This window comes from Heptranchias perlo, chromosome 42, assembly GCF_035084215.1.
Source record: "Heptranchias perlo isolate sHepPer1 chromosome 42, sHepPer1.hap1, whole genome shotgun sequence".
NCBI lineage: Eukaryota > Metazoa > Chordata > Chondrichthyes > Hexanchiformes > Hexanchidae > Heptranchias > Heptranchias perlo.
The window spans coordinates 10977418-11000815 of NC_090366.1; the positions used below are offsets into that span (position 1 = coordinate 10977418).

The 23398-nt window shown below is 48.6% G+C and overlaps 1 long non-coding RNA gene across 1 annotated transcript; it reads right to left on the reverse strand.

Moving 5' to 3' along the window:
• Positions 1-675: 675 nt before the first annotated feature.
• Positions 676-4981, reverse strand: LOC137306291 (uncharacterized). The gene is made up of 3 exons (XR_010958855.1): positions 4758-4981; positions 4029-4189; positions 676-2484 (listed from the first exon to the last, which is right to left on the reverse strand). It is a non-coding gene; the product is annotated as an uncharacterized lncRNA (long non-coding RNA).
• Between the last annotated feature and the right edge of the window lie 18417 nt (positions 4982-23398).

The window sequence follows — 23398 nt, forward strand, 5'->3', positions numbered from 1 at the left end:
AACATGTGGCCGAAAAGGGGCCCATTGTCCTACTTCTAGCTATTCAGCTACTAATTAATTCTTGCTTAACCGCACTGCTACTTGCCACGTAGGTATTCTACTGGAAACTTGCCACGTAGGCATTCTCATGTCCACTGTGTGCGCACACCTGCCATCGTGTGTCCTCCTTCAAAAGCTAGCCCAGGACTCTTACACACGCCCAATGGCGTGATTTTGTGATCCAAGTGAAATTGAGAAATACTAGTACTGCTAGTCCCACAGTTACCAGCGCAGAAAGTCTGGCTAGCCGAATTTATAGGGACGCGCCCACTTACAGACAAGCGGGGTCACATATAGGGGGCAAATGGTGTTTCGACTTTAATAGAATCATAGAATCATAGACGTTTACAACATGGAAACAGGCCCTTCGGCCCAACATGTCCATGTCGCTCAGTTTATACCACTAAGCTAGTCCCAATTGCCTCCACTTGGCCCATATCCCTCTATACCCTTCTTACCCATGTAACTGTCCAAATGCTTTTTAAAAGACAAAATTGTACCCGCCTCTACTACTGCCTCTGGCAGCTCGTTCCAGGCACTCACCACCCTTTGAGTGAAAAAATTGCCCCTCTGGACCCTCTTGTATCTCTCCCCTCTCCCCTTAAATCTATGCCCCCTCGTTATAGACTCCCCTACCTTTGGGAAAAGATTTTGACTATCTACCTTATCTATGCCCCTCATTATTTTATAGACTTCTATAAGATCCCCCCGAAACCTCCTACTCTCCAGGGAAAAAAGTCTCAGCCTATCCAACCTCTCCCTATAAGTCAAACCATCAAGTCCCGGTAGCATCCTAGTAAATCTTTTCTGCACTCTTTCTCGTTTAATAATATCCTTTCTATAATAGGGTGACCAGAACTGTACACAGTACTCCAAGTGTGGCCTTACTAATGTCTTGTACAACTTCAACAAGACATTAATAAAAGCTCAGTGTGGATTTGAAATATTTGTTAGCCTTTGCTGAGGTGGAATTGTTGGGGTAGTGGGGAGAACGGAAACGTGAAGTGGCACATGGGTGCCATTTAAGATGCTCTGGACACTTAAGCACCCTGGGGCCATCCTAGGCCCGGTCGCGCTGATGCCTCCTCTTCTCAGGGAAAGTAGTGAACACGGTGGGGGGGGGGGGGGGTGATATTCGACTTGGGCAGGCATGCAAAACGGGCAGCATCGCATCTACCACCCGTTATACATCCGACCCAATATTTAGTTCTAGTGAAGTCAGCGGAACTGAATATCTGACGGAACGTATAACAGGCGGTAGATGCAATACCACCCGTTTTGCGTGACCGCCCCCCCCCGAGTCGAATATCACTCCTCTTGCCTCTTGCAAACAAGGCCTAATCGTGTACTTGATGCATCTTTGAACACAACTGACTGATTGGCAGAGAATCATAGAAATTTACGGCACAGAGGGAGGCTATTCGGCCCATCGTGTCTGTGCCAGCCATAATAGAGCCATCCAGCCGAATCCCACTTTTTCCAAGTTTCTTTTACAATGTACGCTAAATTCTTTCACAGTGGTATTTAGCAGCTATAACAGAGATGTGTGGGGACATATAAGTTTGTTGCTTTAATCAAATAAAAACTTTCTTATTCTTACACGAGAGGACACTTGAAACTCTCTAGTCGTATAACTTTTAAAAAACTCTTCTTACTTAACGCATGTGGGAGGCGTGAACTGGAACACAGAAGTACTTATTTCCCAGGTCGACAGCAGCAGCATCTGGAAGATCAATCGTCCATTTAGTCTGCCCTCATGCAGGGGTGACTTGGAAGGTTGTGGCGGTGGAAATGTTTAATGCACTAGTGTCCTTTCCATCCACAGGAAGAGCCATCCCTGTGGGACAGGAGATGGTTCAGCAGCCTGACAGTCTTCTTTGTCACTCGGAGGCACTGAAGACAGACCTGCCCGAACGGGGGTTGCCAACTCTGGTTGGACGTATTCCAGGAGGTTCCATCACACGACCTCCAACCGTGGCGCCATTGGTCACCCGACATGTCTATCGTGGTCACACCTCCATCCCACGGCCAATTAGAAAGTGACCAGCCTCTTTGTTACCCAATTGGACGATTCTTCAGTCAAAACGCCATTTTGCCCCATCACCAATACTTTTATAACCAATAAACACAAATGCTCAAAGAAAATGAAAAAGACACAGAATCGTTTTTTTAATGCCTCGTTTTTTTTTGTTTCCTCTCCCGGGTGCTTGCTCGCATCTGTGTCCTGCAGATTAATCTTTAATCCCTGGAGACTCCAGGCCAATCCTGGAAGAATTGACTGGACAAGTAGTTGCTGGTCTTGGAGTAAGGATGTGTGCGTGCATTGTATGTGAGGGATAAATGCACCCGCCTTCCTCGTCACCTCATGAACTCCTCGTCCTCCCCCAAATCCAGGACTGGTCCCGAGGAATTCACATCCTGTCCACTGTTATAGTGAAACAGAGACTGAAACAAGAGTGTTGCAAATAAAATAGTTTGTAAATAAAAATCTTACAATCCAAAAAAGTCAGGCCTCAAACAGGAATAAATTAGTAACGCACCATCAAAATGCTGATAAAGCAATGTATTGAGCATAAAATATCCTAACTTTCCAATCAACAGTCATGATGTGGAGATGCCGGTGATGGACTGGGGTTGACAATTGCAAACAATTTTACAACACCAAGTTATAGTCCAGCAATTTTATTTTAAATTCACAAGCTTTCGGAGGCTTCCTCCTTCGTCAGGTGAACGATGTGACACCTGACGAAGGAGGAAGCCTCCGAAAGCTTGTGAATTTAAAATAAAATTGCTGGCCTATAACTTGGTGTTGTAAAATTGTTTACAGCTTTAGTAGCATCACCTTGCATTTATATAGCGCCTTTCACGACCTCAGGGCATCCCAAAGCGCTTTACAGCCAATGAAGTACTTTTGAAGTGTTGCAACACAGGAAATGTGGCAGCCAATTTGCGCACAGCAAGCTCCCGCAAACAGCAGTGTGAGAATGACCAGAAAATTGGCTTCAGCGATGTTGGTTGAGGGATAAATATTAGCCCAGGACACCAGGGAGAACTCCCCCTTGCTCTTCATCGAAATAGTGCCATGGGATCTTTTACATCCACCTGAGAGGGTAGACGGGGCCACCGTTTAACATGTCATCCGAAAGATGGCACCTCCGGCAGTGCAGCACTCCCTCACTGCTGCACTGGCGCGTCAAGTCTTGTGCTCAAGCCTTGAATCCACAACTCAGAGTCGAGAGTGCTACCCAATGAGACACGGTTGGCACCCTGATGCAGAGAAACATCTCAAGGTGCTTCACAGAGACTGCGAAGGAAAGACTAGGATTGGTGACCAAAAGCTCAGTCAAAGAGGTAAAGTTTAAGGAGGATTTTCAAAGAGGTCAGGGCACCAAAGGGTTTTAGCAAGGCAATTGTAGAGATTGGGACCTAGGCTGATCAGATGACAGTGGTTGGTGCGCAGATTGTGGGGACGGGGTGGGGGATGGAAATGATGCTCATGAATCCAGGGTCAGAAGAGGGGACCATTTGGGAGTGGAGGTTGCAGGATTGGAAGACATCACTGAGATAGAAAGGACGAGGCCACAGAGGGACTTAAAGATTAAAATTTGAGCCAATAGGACAACTGGGAACCAATGAAGGTTAAGGAGGAAGAGGGTATGAGGGAGCAGAAGCCGGTGTGGGACAGGATACGCCCAGCAGAATTTTGGATGAGCTGAAGTTTGTTTTCAAATCCTTGTTTTCAAATCCCTCCATGGCCCCCTCCCTATCTCTATAACCTCCTCCAGCCCTACAACCCTCCGAGATCTCTGCGCTCCTCCAATTCTGGCCTCTTGCGCATCCCCCATTTCCATCGCCCCACTATTGGCGGCCGTGCCTTCAGCTGCCTGGGCCCTAAGCTCTGGAATTCCCTCCCTAAACCTCTCCGCCTCTCTCTCTCCTCCTTTAAGACGCTCCTTAAAACCTACCTCTTTGACCAAGCTTTTGCTCACCTGGCCGAATATCTTCTTATGTGGCTCGGTGTCAAATTTTGTCTGATTTACGCTCCTGTGAAGCGCCTTGGGACGTTTTACTACGTTAAAGTTGCAGTTGTCGTTGTTGTGTTGATGGAAGCTGGAGAATGGGAACCAGGAGAGCATTGGAGTAATCGAGTCTGGAGGTGACAAAAACATGAATGAAGATTTCAGTGGACTAAGGTAGGGGCGGAGGTCAGGTGATGTCACCCAGCTATGTGCTCTCTGTGATGGACCAAGGGTTAAGGGGGTCAGGAAGTCACCTTGGTGCTGAACAAGGGTCAATGGGCACGATTTTATCGGGGACCCGTGCAGGGAATGGGGGGATGGAATTCCTGACGGGAAACCTGGAAGTACGGGTTTCCCGGACGTCCTTACGATTTTGACGTTTCCCGCCCGACAGGCCAGCCTGTTTGACAAGCTGGTCTCGGTCGGATGGGAGAGCAGTCGGGGAGAGGACGTGAAGAGATGTGTGGGGGAGGGGGGTTCAGTCATCGGGGGTCATCGTGGGGGGGCGGGGGGGTCAGTCATCGGCTGGGATTGGGGTCGGGGGTCATCGCGAGGGTGGGAGAACGTGGGGAGGGGTCGGAGGTCGTTGGGGGAGGTCGGTCTATCGCGTTTGTAGGGTCGCTGCAGGAAGGCTTGCTGGGCCTAGGGGAAGCACTCCTGCTCCTGTGGGCCCACAAGCTGTGCTATTAAGGCACTTACCTGCGGTTCTGGGCCTCCTCTCAAGTGGCGTGAAGGAGAAGGCCCGGGCATCCCAGTCCCCACGGGGTTAAAAACGAAAAAACTGTCAAAATGGAGGCTGGAAGCCTCCTTGAAAGCTTTCCGGCCTCCTGAGAGAGGGTTGGCCGCCCGCCCCTCGTCCCGCCTCCGTTAAAACCGGAAGTGGGCGGGTTGGAGGGGGGGGTTGGGGGCGGGTTTTAGATTTTTAAAATTTTCACTGCCCCAACCCACCCGTTTTTCCCATTTAAAATCATGTCCAATGTCACCAGGCCCAGCCCATTTCCTGTCAGCAAGGATTCTTTACAAAAGCAGGGCTGTTTCCATCAACTTAAAATAGCCGGCTCTGAATATCGAACTGGGTCTTTTCCGATGGTGAAGTTAAAGGAATAATGCTTAAACAGAAAGCTCTTTGATGCCGTCCAGCTATGTACATGCTACTCCCAACTACTGTACGTATGGACAATGCACCACATGAATGGAGAAAATATCTGTTTATTCAAAAGGATCAAAGAAAACGCCTTTTTTCTCTGAAATAGTTTTTCCTGTGCAAGAAACGCCCATTGTAAACATTTGCTTTCCGATCCCTTGTCACTTTGCCGAAGAATTCTGTTTCACTGCTCTTTGATGTCCATATCACTCTTTACATGTAGATACCGCAGACTTTTAAAAAATTCGTTCATGGGATGTGGGCGTCGCTGGCGAGGCCGGCATTTATTGCCCATCCCTAATTGCCCCTTGAGAAGGTGGTGGTGAGCCGCCTTCTTGAACCGCTGCAGTCCGTGTGGTGAAGGTTCTCCCACAGTGCTGTTAGGAAGGGAGTTCCAGGATTTTGACCCAGCGATGACGAAGGAACGGCCGATATATTTCCAAGTCGGGATGGTGTGTGACTTGGAGGGGAACGTGCTGGTGGTGTTGTTCCCATGTACCGGCTGCTCTTGTCCTTCTAGTTGGTAGAGGTCGCGGGTTTGGGAGGTGCTGTCGAAGAAGCCTTGGCGAGTTGCTGCAGTGCATCCTGTGGATGGTACACACTGCAGCCACAGTGCACTGGTGGTGAAGGGAGTGAATGTTTAGGGTGGTGGATGGGGTGACAATCAAGCGGGCTGCTTTGTCCTGGATGGTGTCGAGCTTCTTGAGTGTTGTTGGAGCTGCACTCATCCAGGCAAGTGGAATGTATTCCATCACACTCCTGACTTGTGCCTTGTAGATGGTGGAAAGGCTTTGGGGAATCAGGAGATGAGTCACTTGCCACGGAATACCCAGCCTCTGACCTGCTCTTGTGGCCACAGTATTTATATGGCTGGTCCAGTTAAGTTTCTGGTCAATGGTGACCCCCAGGATGTTGATGGTGAGGGATTCGGCGATGGTAATGCCGTTGATTGTCAAGGGGAGGTGGTTAGACTCTCTCTTGTTGGAGATGGTCATTGCCTGGCACTTTTCTGGCACGAATGTTACTTGCCATTTATGAGCCCAAGCCTGGATGTTGTCCAGGTCTTGCTGCATGCGGGCTCGGACTGCTTCATTATTTGAGGGGTTGCGAATGGAACTGAACACTGTGCAATCATCAGCGAACATCCCCATTTCTGACCTTATGGTGGAGGGAAGGTCATTGATGAAGCAGCTGAAGATGGTTGGGCCTAGGACACTGCAGACTGAGTATGTGTAATGGATCAATAAACACTCTCAATGTTCGCCAAGGAGCATTGCAGTTGAATCTTCACAACGATAGCTTCAGCGAGGCTACGAGACACAGAAATGCGGTTACGTTCACCCCTGCGAAGTGTCAGTCACGGCTCAGCGAGTGGCGCTCCCTCACCTCTAGAGTCAGAAGCTCATGGGTTCAAGCCCTCACTCCAGAGACTAGAGCACAAAATCCAGGCCGACACTCCCAGCGCAGTACTGAGGGAGCGCTGTGCTGTCGGAGGTGCCGTCTTCAGGATGAGACGTTAAACTGAGGCCCTGTCTGCCTTCTCAGTTGGATGTAAAAATTCCCCGTGTCATTATTCGAAGAGGAACAGGGGAGCTTTTCCTGGTGTCCTGGTCAATATTTATCCCTCAAGCAACATCACTAAAAAAAAAACAGATGATCTGATCATTATCACATTGCTGTTGGTGGGATCTTGCTGTGCGCAAATTGGCTGCCGCGTTTCCTACATTACAACAGTGACTACACTTCAAAAAAAGTACTCCATTGGCTGTAAAGAGCTTTGGGGCGTCCTGAGGTCTTGAAATTAGCAATGTAAAAGCAAGTTCTTTCTTATTTGTGAACTAGGAGACTCATGCATCTTTTACTGACGCAGCAGCTACCTCTTTCTGCTGTGAATGTGGCAGCTCTACAATCCTCCCCCGCTTTTTCAAAGAAATTACTTGATTACAGCAATCCTTTCAGGCCAGCTCCTTCCGGTTGTAATGATTCAAGCAACAGTCAAGGAGAACGATTTTATATCGGCCCTTTCCTGCCAGGCAATGACCTTTCACTCACCCCCTTGGCCACTTATAGTTCGATATCGGGCTACTTGTTTGCAACAGAGGGAGTTAACCCTTTCACCTGCTTCTTTCCCGGTTCGTGTTCGAGCCTTAACTTGCAGGAGTAGATATTTAACTTAACAACTGGGTGGGAAACCTGCAATGTGGATCAGCCCCCTTGTTACAGAAACCGCCCAAATTCCATTTTCATCGATGTAAAAAATCAGGCACTTTATATAAGGTGAAAATCTACCTCGTAGTTTCCAAAAAAAAAGGAGGTTGGCCTTTCATCTATTTCGCCCCAGTAACAGTGAACTATAATTTAGCCTTTCTTAACCCCTCTGTTCATTTGTTCCCTGTTGTAGATGTACTGTGGTTGATCCACATGTAGCTAGTAGACTATGTATCAGTGTTGGCTCAATGGGTAGCATATCTAGCCTTTGATGTTAATGGCTGCAGGTTCAAGTCTCACAAAGATCTGAACAGATGCTCCAGTGGAGTGCTGCACTGCCAGCCAGATGCTGTCTTTTGGATCAGATATTAAACTGAGGCCCTGTCTGCCCTCTCGGGTGGATCTAAAAGATCATATCAGCCACGATTTGAAGAAGGGCAGGGGAGTTCTCCCCAGTATCCTGGCCGATATTTATCCCTCAACCAACACCTGAAATCAGATTATCTGGTTGTTATCATCTTGTTGTTTGTGGGATCTTGCTGTGTGTAAATTGGCTGCCATGTTTCGTATGTTACAACTGTGACTACACTTCAAAAGTACTTAATTTGCTGTATAGCACTTTGGGACATCCTGAGGTCATGAAAGGCGCCATATAAATGTCAGTAGGTTTTAGAATGGGTAATGGTACTGTTATTTCAGTTGCCTCCCTATTCTGCAAACTATGTTGTAGCCTGAATATAAAATTTGGTGGTAAATAGCTCTAGTTTATTCCTTGATAAGTTTTTGGCAAGAAGATCAACAGGGAGTGAGTAGGAGAGTGGGATTAGACTAGATGTCTCACGTGGAGAAAAATATACAGTGCAGACTTGATGGGCCGAACAGCCTGTTTTGATCCTGCGACGTTCTATGATTCTATAATAATTAATTCTGTTTTGTGAATGTCATCATGAAATAACATAAAAGCCTGGGAATGACTTGGGGAAACCCCTCGATTAGATTCCAGCCTGTAACTCACTCCCGGGTATCTGTTATTCGATATATAAACCCCCCCGAACCCCTCAATTAGATTCCAGTCTGTAACTCACTCCCAGGTATCTGTTATTCTATATATTAACCTCCCCGAACCCCTCGATTAGATTCCAGTCTGTAACTCACTCCCGGGTATCTGTTATTCTATATAAACCCCCCCAAACCCCTCGATTAGATTCCAGTCTGTAACTCACTCCTGGGTATCTGTTATTCTATATATAAACCCCCCCAAACCCCTCGATTAGATTCCAGTCTGTAACTCACTCCCGGGTATCTGTTATTCTATATATAAACCCCCCCAAACCCCTCGATTAGATTCCAGTCTGTAACTCACTCCTGGGTATCTGTTATTCTATATATAAACCCCCCCGAACCCCTCGATTAGATTCCAGTCTGTAACTCACTCCCGGGTATCTGTTATTCTATATATAAACCCCCCCAAACCCCTCGATTAGATTCCAGTCTGTAACTCACTCCCGGGTATCTGTTATTCTATATATAAACCCCCCCAAACCCCTCGATTAGATTCCAGTCTGTAACTCACTCCTGGGTATCTGTTATTCTATATATAAACCCCCCCAAACCCCTCGATTAGATTCCAGTCTGTAACTCACTCCCGGGTATCTGTTATTCTATATATAAACCACCCGAACCCCTCGATTAGATTCCAGCCTGTAACTCACTCCCAGGTATCTGTTATTCTACATATAAACCACCTGAACCCCTCGATTAAATTCCTGTAACTCACTCCCGGGTATCTGTTATTCTATATATAAACCCTCCAAACCCCTCGATTAGATTCCAGTCTGTAACTCACTCCCGGGAATCTGTTATTCTATATATAAACCCCCCAAATCTCTCGATTAGAAGGCAGTCTATAATGTACTCCCAAGAATCTCTTATTCTGTCTGTTGAATTTATTCAAAGAGCGGGAAATAAGAATTCTCTTTAAAAACTCTGCACATCTTGGTGATTCTGTTATATTACATTCATAAATTTATAGAGATAATTTCTCGCACATGTTGACGAAACTAAAGAAATATCTCGGGGGTTATGTCTGTTGGAAATTGAGAGTTAAAGTATGAAACAGGAACGGAAATGGCAGTCCAAGAGTTACCAGGAAGTGGCTGCTTTGTGTAATGAATTTCTGCTCCTGCTGTATTGCAGCTAATTAAATTAATGATCAAAGTGAGATGGTAGCACTCTACTTTCATGTCCTGAGGCGTTTACTGCCTGCTACTCTCTCAAATCCAGACTGGCAACTTTATAAACGCTCGGCTCCTATTTCTACTGGCCGTAATCCAGGACGTCTAAACAAAGACAGCGTATTTATGATCAAAATAATGGGCAAATTACCAACATGGGATCATAGAATTTTACAACACAGAAGGAGGCCATTGAGCCCATCGTGCCTATGCCGACTCTTTGAAAGAGCTATCTAATTAGTCCCATTCCCTTGCTCTTTCTCCATAGCCCTGTAAATTTTCTCCTGTTCAAGTATTTAGCCAATTCCCTTTAGAAATTTACTCCATCCAGGGCCAGAGCTCCCTGGATGACAAAAGAGATAGAGAGTAAGTTGAAATGGAAAAAAGGGGGCGTATGACAGATGTCAGGTTGATAATACAAGTGAGAACCAGGCTGAATATAGAAAGCTCAGAGGGGAAGTGAAAAAGGAAATAAGAGGGGCAAAGAGAGAGTATGAGAATAGACTGGCAGCCAACATAAAAGGGAATCCAAAAGTCTTCTAAAGGCATGTAAACAGTAAACAGGCCGATTAGGGACCATAAAGGAGATCTACTCATGGAGGCAGAGGGGATGGCTGAGGTACTAAATGAATACTTTGCATCTGTCTTTACCAAGGAAGAAGATGCTGCCACAGTCTCAGAAGTGGTAGATATAATTGAGATACTAGATGTACTAAAAATTGATAAAGAAGAGGTACTTGAAAGGTACTTAAAGTAGATAAGTCACCCAGTCCGGATGGGATGCATCCTAGGTTGCTGAGGGAAAGGGTAGAAATTGCGGAGGTACTGGCCATAATCTTCCAAACATCCTTAGATACGGGAGTGGTGCCAGTGGACTGGAAAATTGTAAATGTTACACCCTTGTTCAAAAAAGGGTGTAAGGATAAACCCAGCAACTACAGGCCAGTCAGTTTAACCTCAGTGATGGGGAAACTTTTAGAAATGATAATCCGGGACAGAATTAACAGTCACTTGGACGAGCGTGGATTGATTAGGGAAAGCCAGCACGGATTTGTTAAAGGCAAATCGTGTTTAACTAACCTGATTGAGTTTTTTGATGAGGTAACAGAGAGGGTAGATGAGGGCAATGCGGTTGATGTGGTGTATATGGACTTTCAAAAGGCATTTGATAAAATGCCGCATGGTAGGCTTATCATCAAGATTGCAGCCCATGGAATAAAGGGGGCAGAAGCAACATGGATACAGAATTGGCTAAAGGACAGGAAACAGAGAGTAGTGGTGAACGGTTGTTTTTCAGACTGGAGGGAGGTGTACAGTGGTGTTCCCCAGGGGTCGGTGCTGGGACCACTGCTTTTCTTGATATATATTAATGACTTAAACTTGGGAGTACAGGGCACAATTTCAAAATTTGCAGATGTCAAAAAACTTGGAAGTGTAGTGAACAGTGAGGAGGATAGTGATAGACTTCAAGAGGATACAGACAGGCTGGTGGAATGGGCGGACATGTGACAGATGAAATTTAACGCCGAAAATGTGAAGTGATACATTTCGGTAGGAAGAACGAGGAGAGGTAATATAAACTAGAGGGCACAACTCTAAAAGGGGTACAGGAACAGAGAGATCTGGGGGTATATGTGCACAAATTGTTGAAGGTGGCAGGGCAGGTTGAGAAAGCGGTTAAAAAAGCATACAGGATCCTGGGCTTTATAAATAGAAGTCATGATGCGGAGATGCCGGTGATGGACTGGGGTTGACAATTGTAAACAATTTTACAACACCAAGTTATAGTCCAGCAATTTTATTTTAAATTCACAAGCTTTCGGAGGCTTCCTCCTTCGTCAGGTAAATGTTCAGGAGCTCCTTGAAGCCTACGCATTTATACATCACAGAACAATACATGGTGTTTACAGACTGCCCCTGCAACTGCCCGTTGCCAAGGCAATCACCGTGTTCAGACAGAGAGGTGTCACCTGCAGAACCCCCGAATACACATTCAACAAAAAAACAAACAGGGAAAAAAAAAGAGAGAGGCAGAAACATCCGGAAGGCAGAGAAAGCCAGCAAATGACCCATTATATTAAAAACAGATAACATTTGTTCGCTGGTGGGGTAACGTGTAGCGTGACATGAACCCAAGATCCCGGTTGAGGCCGTCCTCATGGGTGCGGAACTTGGCTATCAATTTCTGCTCGACGATTTTGCGTTGTCGTGTGTCTCGAAGGCCGCCTTGGAGTACGCTTACCCGAAGGTCGGTGGATGAATGTCCATGACTGCTGAAGTGTTCCCCGACTGGGAGGGAACCCTCCTGTTTGGCGATTGTTGCGCGGTGTCCGTTCATCCGTTGTCGCAGCGTCTGCATGGTCTCGCCAATGTACCATGCTCTGGGGCATCCTTTCCTGCAACGTATGAGGTAGACAACGTTGGCCGAGTCACAGGAGTATGAACCATGCACCTGGTGGGTGGTGTCCTCTCGTGTGATGGTGGTATCTGTGTCGATGATCTGGCATGTCTTGCAGAGGTTACCGTGGCAGGGTTGTGTGGTGTCGTGGACGCTGTTCTCTTGAAAGCTAGGTAATTTGCTGCGAACGATGGTCTGTTTGAGGTTGGGTGGCTGTTTAAAGGCGAGTCGTGGAGGTGTGGGGATGGCCATAGCGAGGTGTTTGTCCTCATTGATGACATGTTGAAGGCATGTTCGAGCAGGACTTCTTCACTGCACAAGACCTCCAACCAACACTATACACCAGATACATCGACGACATTTTCTTTCTATGGACCCACGGCAAGGAATCACTAAAGAGACTACACGATAACATCAACAAGTTCCATCCCACCATCAAGCTCACCATGGACTACTCCTCAGAATCAGTTTCTTTCTTGGACACACGAATCTCCATCAAAGACGGGCACCTCAGCACCTCACTCTACCGCAAGCCCACGGACAACCTCACGATGCTCCACTTTTCCAGCTTCCACCCTAACCACGTCAAAGAGGCCATCCCCTATGGACAGGCCCTGCGAATACACAGGGTCTGCTCAGACGAGGAGGAACGCGATGGACACCTACAGACGCTGAAAGACGCCCTAGTAAGAACGGGATATGACGCTCGACTCATCGATCGACAGTTCCGACGGGCCACAGCAAAAAATCGCATAGACCTCCTCAGGAGACCAACACGGGACGCAACCAACAGAGTACCCTTTGTCGTCCAGTACTTCCCCGGAGCGGAGAAACTACGCCATGTTCTCCGCAGCCTTCAACATGTCATCAATGAGGACAAACACCTCGCTATGGCCATCCCCACACCTCCACTACTCGCCTTTAAACAGCCACCCAACCTCAAACAGACCATCGTTCGCAGCAAATTACCTAGCTTTCAAGAGAACAGCGTCCACGACACCACACAACCCTGCCACGGTAACCTCTGCAAGACATGCCAGATCATCGACACAGATACCACCATCACACGAGAGGACACCACCCACCAGGTGCATGGTTCATACTCCTGTGACTCGGCCAACGTTGTCTACCTCATACGTTGCAGGAAAGGATGCCCCAGAGCATGGTACATTGGCGAGACCATGCAGACGCTGCGACAACGGATGAACGGACACCGCGCAACAATCGCCAAACAGGAGGGTTCCCTCCCAGTCGGGGAACACTTCAGCAGTCATGGACATTCATCCACCGACCTTCGGGTAAGCGTACTCCAAGGCGGCCTTCGAGACACACGACAACGCAAAATCGTCGAGCAGAAATTGATAGCCAAGTTCCGCACCCATGAGGACGGCCTCAACCGGGATCTTGGGTTCATGTCACGCTACACGTTACCCCACCAGCGAACAAATGTTATCTGTTTTTAATATAATGGGTCATTTGCTGGCTTTCTCTGCCTTCCGGATGTTTCTGCCTCTCTCTTTTTTTTTTCCCTGTTTGTTTTTTTGTTGAATGTGTATTCGGGGGTTCTGCAGGTGACACCTCTCTGTCTGAACACAGTGATTGCCTTGGCAACGGGCAGTTGCAGGAGCAGTCTGTAAACACCATGTATTGTTCTGTGATGTATAAATGCGTAGGCTTCAAGGAGCTCCTGAACATTTACCTGACGAAGGAGGAAGCCTCCGAAAGCTTGTGAATTTAAAATAAAATTGCTGGACTATAACTTGGTGTTGTAAAATTGTTTACAATTTATAAATAGAGGCATAGAGTACAAAAGTATGGAAGTCATGATGAACCTTTATAAAACACTGGTTCGGCCACAACTGGAGTATTGTGTCCAGTTCTGGGCAGCGCACTTTAGGAAAGATGTAAAGGCCTTAGAGAGGGTGCAGAAGAGATTCACTAGAATGATTCCAGGGATGAGGGATTTCAGTTACGTGCATAGACTGAGAAGCTGGGGTTGTTCTCCTTGGAACAGAGACGGTTGCGAGGAGATTTGATAGAGGTATTCAAAATCGTAAAGGGTCTAGACAGAGTAGATAGAGAGAAACTGTTCCCATTGGCGGAAGGGTCAAGGACCAGAGGACATCGATTTAAGGTGATTGGCAAAAGAACCAAAGGTGACATGAGGAAAAACCTTTTTACACAGCGAGTGGTTAGGATCTGGAATGCACTGCCCGATGGGGGTGGTGGAGGCAGATTCAATCATGGCCTTCAAAAGGGAACTGGATAAGTACTTGAAAGGAAAAAATTTGCAGGGCCACAGGGATAGGGCGGGGGAGTGGGACTAGTTGGATTGCTTTTGCATTTGGCCGGCACGGACTCGATGGGCCGAATGGCCTCCGTCCGTGCTGTAATCTTTCTATGATTCTATTGAATTTGCTTCCATCACCCTTTCAGGCAGCGCATTCCAACTCATAACAACTCGCTGCGTTAAAAAAAACTTCTCATCTCCCCCTCTGGTTCTTTTGCCAATTACCTTAAATCTGTGTCCTCTGGTTACCGAACCTTCTGCCAGTGGAAACAATTTCTCCTTATTTACTTTACCAAAACCCTTCATGCTTTGAACACTTCTGTTAAATCCCCCCTTAACCTTCCCTGCTCTGAGGAGAACAACCCCAGCTTCTCCAGTCTCTCCACATAACTGAAGTCCCTCATCCCTGGGACCATTCTGGTAAATCTCCTCTGCACCCTCTCCAAGGCCTTGACATCCTTCCTAAAATGTGTGGTGCCCAGAATTGGACACAATACTCCAGCTGAGGCCTAACCAGTGATTTATAAAGGTTTAGAATAACTTCCTTGCTTTTGTACTCTATGCCTCTATTTATAAAGCATACACCTCAAGTTTCAGACATGGAGACATCTCTTGAACAATAAATACTTGTATTTATACAGTGCCTTTCATGTGATAAAACATCCCAAGGCGCTTCATAGGAGCGTTATCAGACAAAAATTGACACCGAACCCCGTAAAGAGATATTAAGACAGGTGACCAAAAGCTTGGTCAAAGAGGTAGGTTTTAAGGAGCGTCTTAAAGGAGGAGAGAGAGAGGTGGGGAGGTTTAGGGAGGGAATTCCAGAGCTTAAGGCCCAGGCAGCTGAAGGCACGGCCGCCAATGGTGGAGCGATGAAAATCGGGGGATGCACAAGAGGCCAGAATTGGAGGAGCGCAGAGATCTTGGAGGGTTGTAGGGGCTGGAGGAGGTTACGGAGGTAGGGAGGGGGGCGAGGTCCATGGAGGGATTTGAACGCAGAAGATTTTCGGCAAAAGGCGGCGGGGGAGTGGAGGCTCACAAGCTGTCCGATTTCTGTACTTACTGCCATATGGTGGAGGTGGGAATCTCCCTAAATTGCTGGATGGAGGGAAAGGGCCTTGGGGTGGCCGCCTCACCCTTCATGTAGCCCCCAAATTCTTACACGTCAAATCATATGATCACCAGGATGATAGAAGGTGAACTAAGAAAGAAAGAACTTGCATTTATATAGCGCCTTTCATGACTTCAGGACGTCCCAAAGCGCTTTTCGGCCAATGAAGTACTTTTGAAGTATAGTCACTGTTGTAATGTAGGAAACGCAACAGCCAATTTGCGGACAGCAAGATCCCACAAACAGCAATGCAGTTAATGACCAGATCATCTGTTTTTTAGTGATGTTGGTTGAGGGATAAATACTGGCCCCAGCACACTGGGGAGAACTCCCCCCTGCCCTTCTTCAAAATACTGCCATGGGACCCTTTACGTCCACCTGAGAGGAAAGACGGGGCCGCGGTTTAGCGTCTCGTCGGAAAGACGCCACCTCCGACAGTGCAGCGCCCTCTCACTACTGCACTGGAGTGTCGGCCTGGATTACGTGCTCACATCTCTGGAGTGGGGGCTCGAACCCACGACCTTCTGACTCAGAGTCGAGAGTGCGACGCACTGAGACACGGCTGGCGCCCTGATGCAGAGAGGCATCCCAAGATGCTTCACAGAGGCTGGGAAGGAGAGACTAGGAGTGGTGACCCAAAAGGGGTAAAGTTTAAGGAAGATTTTCAAAGAGGTCAGGGCACCAAAGGGTTTTAGCGAGGCAATTTTTCGAGATCGGGACCTAGGCTGTTGGTGGTGCACAGATTGGGGGGGTAGGTTGCGGGGAGGGGGGAATGATGCTCGTGAATCCAGGATCAGAAGAAGGAACAGTTTGGGAATGGAGTTTGCAGGATGGGAAGAAGCTACTGAGATAGAAGTGATGAGGCCACAGACGGACTTAAAGATTTGGTCAAGAAATTAAAATGTGAGCCACTGGGACCAACTGGGAAGCAACGAAGGTTTGAAACCTTCAGAGCTCTCGTGCTGCCTTTAGATTGGTGCATCACCTTCCGGATTGTCCAGTGGTAGGCATACCCTGTGTACTTAATGACCCCTGACCTCAGAAAATGGGCCGGGGTCATGACAGGGTCGGAGCGGCAGCTCCCAGAAGTCCCACCCGGTCAAGAGGGGAATCCAGCCCATCCTCTACATGCTCCCCACCCCCCCCCCCCAAGGACATGAGCAGCATTAGGTAGCAGCCTCTCCGAATGGCAGCTTCTGCCAGAGTCACAATCTGGGGAGCTGAAGTGATCATTAGAACACATGATGTTTATATCTGAAGTTGCATAAGCAGCCAAGGCTTGACGCCCTCAATGTTTGTTGGACACATGTCAAGGTCACAGCACTGACAAGCTCTGTGGGTGAAATAACAGTGAGAGGAGACAGCTGTGCAGGTTGGTTAACTGGGATTTCAATATAGATGTCACAAAACACAAATTCTCATGCATTACTAGCCAAATAATAGATTCGGAGGGTGACTAATGTCCTTGCAACAGTTGGAATATGACTCCTCCTACCATACAACAGGAATCAAATGCAAATTATCACCGCATAACTCACCGGGAACTAGATTCAAAACCCCGCCACACCCCAGCAGGATTCAGACCCATATCGTCCCCCCACATCCCAGCAGGGATCAGACCTATATCCTCCCCCAACATCCCAGCAGGAATCAGACCCATATCCACCCCCACACCCCTGCAGGAATCAGACCCATATCCTCCCCCCACATCCCAGCAGGAATCAGACCCATATCCTCCCCTCACACCCCAGCAGGGATCAGACCTATATCCTCACCCCACTAACCCAGCAGGAGTCAGACTCATATCCTCCCCCTACATCCCAGCAGGAATCAGACCCATATCCACTCCCACACCCCTGCAGGAATCAGACCCATATCCTCCCCCCACTATCCCAGCAGGACTCAGATTCATATCTTCCCCCCACTAACCCAGCAGGAATCCGACTCATATCCATCCCTCACAAACCCAGGAGGGATCAGACTCATATCCTCCCCCCAATATCCCAGCAGGACTCAGATTCATATCCTCCCCCCACTAACCCACCAGGAATCCGATTCATATCCTCTCCCCACTAACCCAGCAGGACTCAGCTTCATATCCTCTCCCCACTAACCCAGCAGGACTCAGACTCATATCCTCCCCCAACATCCCAGCAGGAATCAGACCCATATCCACCCCCACACCCCTGCAGGAATCAGACCCATATCCTCCCCCCACATCCCAGCAGGAATCAGACCCATATCCTCCCCTCACACCCCAGCAGGGATCAGACCTATATCCTCCCCCCACTAACCCAGCAGGAGTCAGACTCATATCCTCCCCCCACATCCCAGCAGGAATCGGACCCATATCCACCCCCACACCCCTGCAGGAATCAGACCCATATCCTCCCCCCACTATCCCAGCAGGACTCAGATTCATATCTTCCCCCCACTAACCCAGCAGGAATCCGACTCATATCCATCCCTCACAAACCCAGGAGGGATAAGACTCATATCCTCCCCCCAATATCCCAGCAGGACTCAGCTTCATATCCTCTCCCCACTAACCCAGCAGGAATCAGACTCATATCCTCCCCCCATTAACCCAGCAGGACTCAGATTCATATCCTCCCCCCACCCCACTAACCCAGCAGGAGTCAGACCCATATCCACCCCCTCACTAACCCAGCAGGAGTCAGACCCATATCCACCCCCTCACTAACCCAGCAGGAGTCAGACCCATATCCATCCCCTCACTAACCCAGCAGGAGTCAGACCCATATCCACCCCCTCACTAACCCAGCAGGAGTCAGACCCATATCCTCCTCCCCCTCGCTAACCATCCATGAACCAAACACCCTCAATGTGACACCGCTGTGTTTTTTCTGTACAAGTAACTCCTCTTTATGTCGAAGCACTTCCTGGAGTTTGACGACGCTCGTTGAGCTGTTTGTTAAGCCTGTTTTTCCGAGCACTCACATCCTCTTCCAAAGAGCCGCACAATACATAACATGTTTGTCCACAGCAACTATTCCTTGAGGAACACTGCGGAGAGTGTGGCTCTGAACACTGCGGAGACCAATGACTCAGTGCCTGGGCTTTCCAAAGAGCTTATTTCCTTCCTTTTCTGGCTCGTATAATCTTGCTTTCTTTCACCTCTCTGTGGCACATGGAAGTTTCTAATTCTACTTAAAGAAAAAGGCTTTTATAATGGGTCAGCAGGTGAAGTGTGAGTGCCCGGTGGGTTAAATGTTTCCCACGGCTTGTAGTTTGGTGAGGGAGATGCCAAAACGCAGGAAGCAAACACTGCCCTGAATAAAACTTGATACCAGACGGCACAGGCTTATGGCGATAAAATTGAACAAAAGAGAAAGAGGCTGAGCAGATAACCAGAAAGAGAGAACAGGGGAGAGGGGGAGGGAGAGAGAGAGAGAGAGAGTGGGAGAGGGAGGGAGGGAGAGAGACAGAGAGAGAGAGAGAGGGAGATGGAGAGAGAGTGAGAGGGAGAGAGATAGAGAGAGGGAGAGAGAGAGAGACAGAGAGAAAGGGAGAGACAGTGAGAGAGAGACAAGGGGAGAGACAGAGAGATAGAGAGAGAGGGAGAGACAGAGAGAGAGAGAGAGAAAGGAAGAGGCAAAGAGAGAAGGAGAGACAAGGAGGGGGAGGGAGAGGGAGAGAGAGAGAGGGAGAGGGAGGGAGAGAGAGAGGGAGAGGGAGGGAGAGAGGGAGGGAGAGAGAGAGAGGGGGGGAGAGAGAGAGAGGGAGAGGGAGAGAGAGGGAGAGAGACAGAGAGAGAGGGAGAGAGAAAGAGAGGGAGGAAGGGGAGAGAGAGAGGGAGAGGGAGAGAGAGGGAGAGGGGGAGAGAGAGAGAGAGAGGGAAGGAGGGAGGTAGGTAGGGAGAGAGAGAGAGAGAGGGAGAGAGACAGAGAGAGAGGAAGAGACCAAGAGAGAGCGAGAGAGAGGGAGAGACAGAGAGAGAGAGAGAGAGGAAGAGGCAGAGAGAGAGATAGACAGAGAGAGAGACAGAGAGAAAAGGGGAGCGACAGGGACAGAGGGAGAGAAAGAGAGAGACACACACAGAGAGAGCGACAGACAGTGAGAGAGAGAGCGAATGCTGCTACCTGTATCCTAACTCGCACCAAGTCCCGTTAACCCATCACCCCCTGTGCTCGCTGACCTACATTGGCTCCCCGTCCGGGAACACCTCCATTTTAAAATTCTCATCATTGTGTTCAAATCTCTCCATGGCCCTCGCCTCCTCCCTATCTCTGTAACCCCCTCCAGCCCTACGACCCTCCGAGATCTCTGCGCTCCTCCAATTCTGGCCTCTTGCGCATCCCCTGATTTCCATCGCTCCACCATTGGCGGCCGTCCCTTCAGCTGCCTGGGCCCTAAGCTCTGGAATTCCCTCCCTAAACCTCTCTCTCTCCTCCTTTAAGACGCTCCTTAAAACCTACCTCTTTGACCAAGCTTTTGCTCACCTGTGCTAATATCTCCTTATGTGGCTCGGTGTCAAATTTTGTTGTTTAATCGCTCCTGTGAAGCGCCTTGGGATGTTTTACTACATTTGAAGGCATGATTTCAATGCAAGTTGTGGTTGTTGGTGATGATGAAATGTGTCCATGTCACATTATTTCAACAGAAGTGCAAGCCTGTTTAAAATAGATGGGTTAAGCCCTTTGTTAAAATAAGAGAGAGAGGAATGTTATACGAGCAGGCAAAGCTTTAGTATAACAACAAGTGCCGGCCCATGGGTGAAAATTAACTTCATAGATGAGAGGCCGAGCTTGGACAAGTTAACGGGATAAAGGACAAGTGATGCTTAATGGAGGGCCAGTGGCTAATCGAGCTGGGAAAGAGCCATCAAGTGGCAAGTCTGCTAGACTTTACCACAACCAGAAGGAAATGCCTTTCCATGTGCGCTGAAAAGTTAACAACTTTTTTATATCTGACTGCCTTCTTCCGCTTTTGGGGCATTTCAAGGACCAGTGTCATTTTCTGTCCGGTTCTGGACACCGCACTTTAGGAAGGATGTCAAGGCCTTGGGGAGGGCGCAGAGGAGATTTACCAGAATGGTCCCAGGGATGAGGGACTTCAGTTATGTGGAGAGACTGGAGAAACTGGGGTTGTCCTCCTCAGAGCAGAGAAGGTTAAGGGGAGATTTAATCGAGGTGTTCAAAATTATGAAGGGTTTTTGATAGAGTAGATAGGGAGAAACTGTTTCCAGTGGCAGGAGGGTCGGTAACCAGAGGACACAGATTTAAGATAATTGGCAAAAAAGCCAGGGGAAGATGAAGAGAAACTTTTTTACTTAGCGAGTTGTTATGATCTGGAAAACACTGCCTGAAAGGGCGGTGGAAGCAGATTCAATAATAACTTTCAAAAAGGAATTGGATAAATACTTGAAAAGGAAAAATTTGCAGGGGCTACAGGGGAAAGAGCAGAGGGGAGTGGGATTAAATGGATAGCTCTTTTCAAAGAGCCGGCACAGGCACGATGGGCCAAATGGCCTCCTCCTGTACTGCGTCATTCTCTGATTCTTCCTCTCAGCCATGAACCGAAGCCTTGTAACATGAGATTTTACCAAATGTGCAGAACCACTTCTCCAGGGCAGCTGCTCTGCTGAACTTGCCCTGTTCACACTCAGGGCGCTGTTGCAATGCAGTCTGAATGGACACGCCGATCGAAAGTATTACCAATGGCAGAACTGTCGACAACTCAAAGCAAGTCATCGCGCTGAAAGTGCCAAGGATCACACTGGAACTGTGGGCTAAATAAAGCAGCCTAGAAATTAATTTGCATAGCGCCCAATTTTCAGGTGCAAAACGGGGCCCAGAAGGATCCAATATGGCGTGGGACGCGCGCTCATTACGCGCCGGAAGTGCACTGCGCTCCATTTTGGCCAGGGCGCCCTGTAGTCGTCCAAGGCGCCTGCTTGAAACTAACGTAAGGCCCATTGCCTTAACAAATCGGGGGTGGGGGGTTGTGGGGAGGGGGCTAACGGCTTGTTTCAGGCCCCTTTCCGAAATTGTTTCCCGACTGACCGCAGCCTGCGCCGCGTAGCTGCAGGTCGCCTTTCTCAGGTGCCCAGGAGTCGAACCAATGGGTCCTTAAAGGGAACAATGGAGGCTGCCACCAAAAAGGCAAGTAAAAAATGTTTTACCCCCACTTGATTGCCTTCTCCCCGTTCCTGGACTTAATTGCTGCCCCCTGACCTCAGGAGCTGCCTCCCGGGCTCCTGCAGCAGGCCATGTATTAACTAGGCCAGCAGACCAACGTCTCCTGGTTTTGCCATCGGCCCCAAGTCGGGCGCAACAATAACAGAAGTCAGCACTTGAGCACAAGGGTGAGAATTTTAAATTCGAGGCGTTGCCAGACCGGGGAGCCAATGTCGGTCAGCCAGCACAGCGGGGTGATGGGTGAACGGGACTTGGTGCGAGTTAGGATACAGGGGGCAGCAGGAGTTTTGGATGAGCTCAAGTTCGCTGAGGGTGGAAGATGGGAGGCCGGCCAGGAGAGCATGCGTTCGGTTAGCATCAGAGTCCTCGAGGTTATTTTCAAGGTGGCAGTGGCTGTCAGTGGCAAGGACTGGGAACCTGCCCTGTCGTCCATGCCCCTGGCTGTGTGGTAACAGTCAGAAGCCAAGGGCAGCGATTGTTACTCAATGGGAGCCAAATTGGATGCAAGAAGCCCATAATCTTTCTGTTCGTTCATTTTATCGAAGAGAAAACTGTAATCAGTTTGCGCCTGATTTTGCAACAAGAGCTTTCTGTCCAGCATCCTGGTTCTGAAGGAGAAAATTGAAGTTTTTTTTTAACACAGAATTACGTAGAATCTACAGCACAGAAACAGGCCATTCGGCCCATCTGACTATGCTGGTTTGTATGCTCCACATGAGCCTCCGCCCACTGTCTGCAGCAACGATTATGAAGGCAACTCCACTGAAGGTCGGTTTAAGGCAGCATGAAGCTGACCTGAATGTGCAGCCTGTGCGGAACTGGTTAATCTGAGCCAGGGCTGCGATGCTACAGTTGTCCTCAGGACTGCAATGTCCTCGACCCCCTGGCCTGAGGAAGGGAAGGATTCACCAAGTTTTTCTGCTTCCCATCACTATTCAGTGACTCTTGCTGAAACGTGGGCGTCATGTGGGGATGGGGGTGAGGCTCAGCTGTGAGGCGCCCAGGGTCGAATAGCCTGGCTATTACTCACCGTCCTCCAGCCCTACAACCCTCCGAGATCCCTGCGCTCCTCCGATTCAGGCCTCTTGAACATTCCCGATTTCCATTGCTCCACCATTGGTGGCCGTGCCTTCAGCTGCCTGGGCTCTAAGCTCTGGAATTCCCTCCCTAAACCTCTCCGCCTCTCTCTCCTCCTTTAAGACGCTCCTGAAACCCTACCTCTTTGACCAAGCTTTTGGTCGCCTGTGCTAATATCTCCTTACGTGGCTCCCTGACAAATTTTGTCTGACAATGCTCCTGTGAAGCACTTTGGGAAGTTTTACTACACTATATAAATGCGTGTTGTTGTTGTCTAGTGCCAGCCGTGGCTTGGTGGCAGCAGTCTCACCTCTGAGTCGGGAAGGTCATGGGTGTGAGTACCACCTCGGAGACTTGCAGCACAAAAACCCAGGCTGACGCTCCCAGTGCCAGTACTGAGGGAGCGCTGGACTGTCGGAGGGGAAGCCTTTCCAATGAGATGTTAAACTGAGGCACCGTCCGCCCTCTCAGGTGGATGTAAAAGATCCCATCGAAGAGGAGCATGCGTCCTGGCCAATATCCCTCAACCAACATCACCAAAAAGCAGATTATCTAGTCCACACCACATCGCTGTTTGTGGGATCTTGCTGTGCGCAAATTGTCTGCCGCGTTTCCTACATCACAACGGTGACTACACTTCAAAAAGTACATCATTGGCTGTAAAGCGCTTTGGGACGTCCTGAGGTCGTGAAAGGCGCTATAGAAATGCAAGTTCTT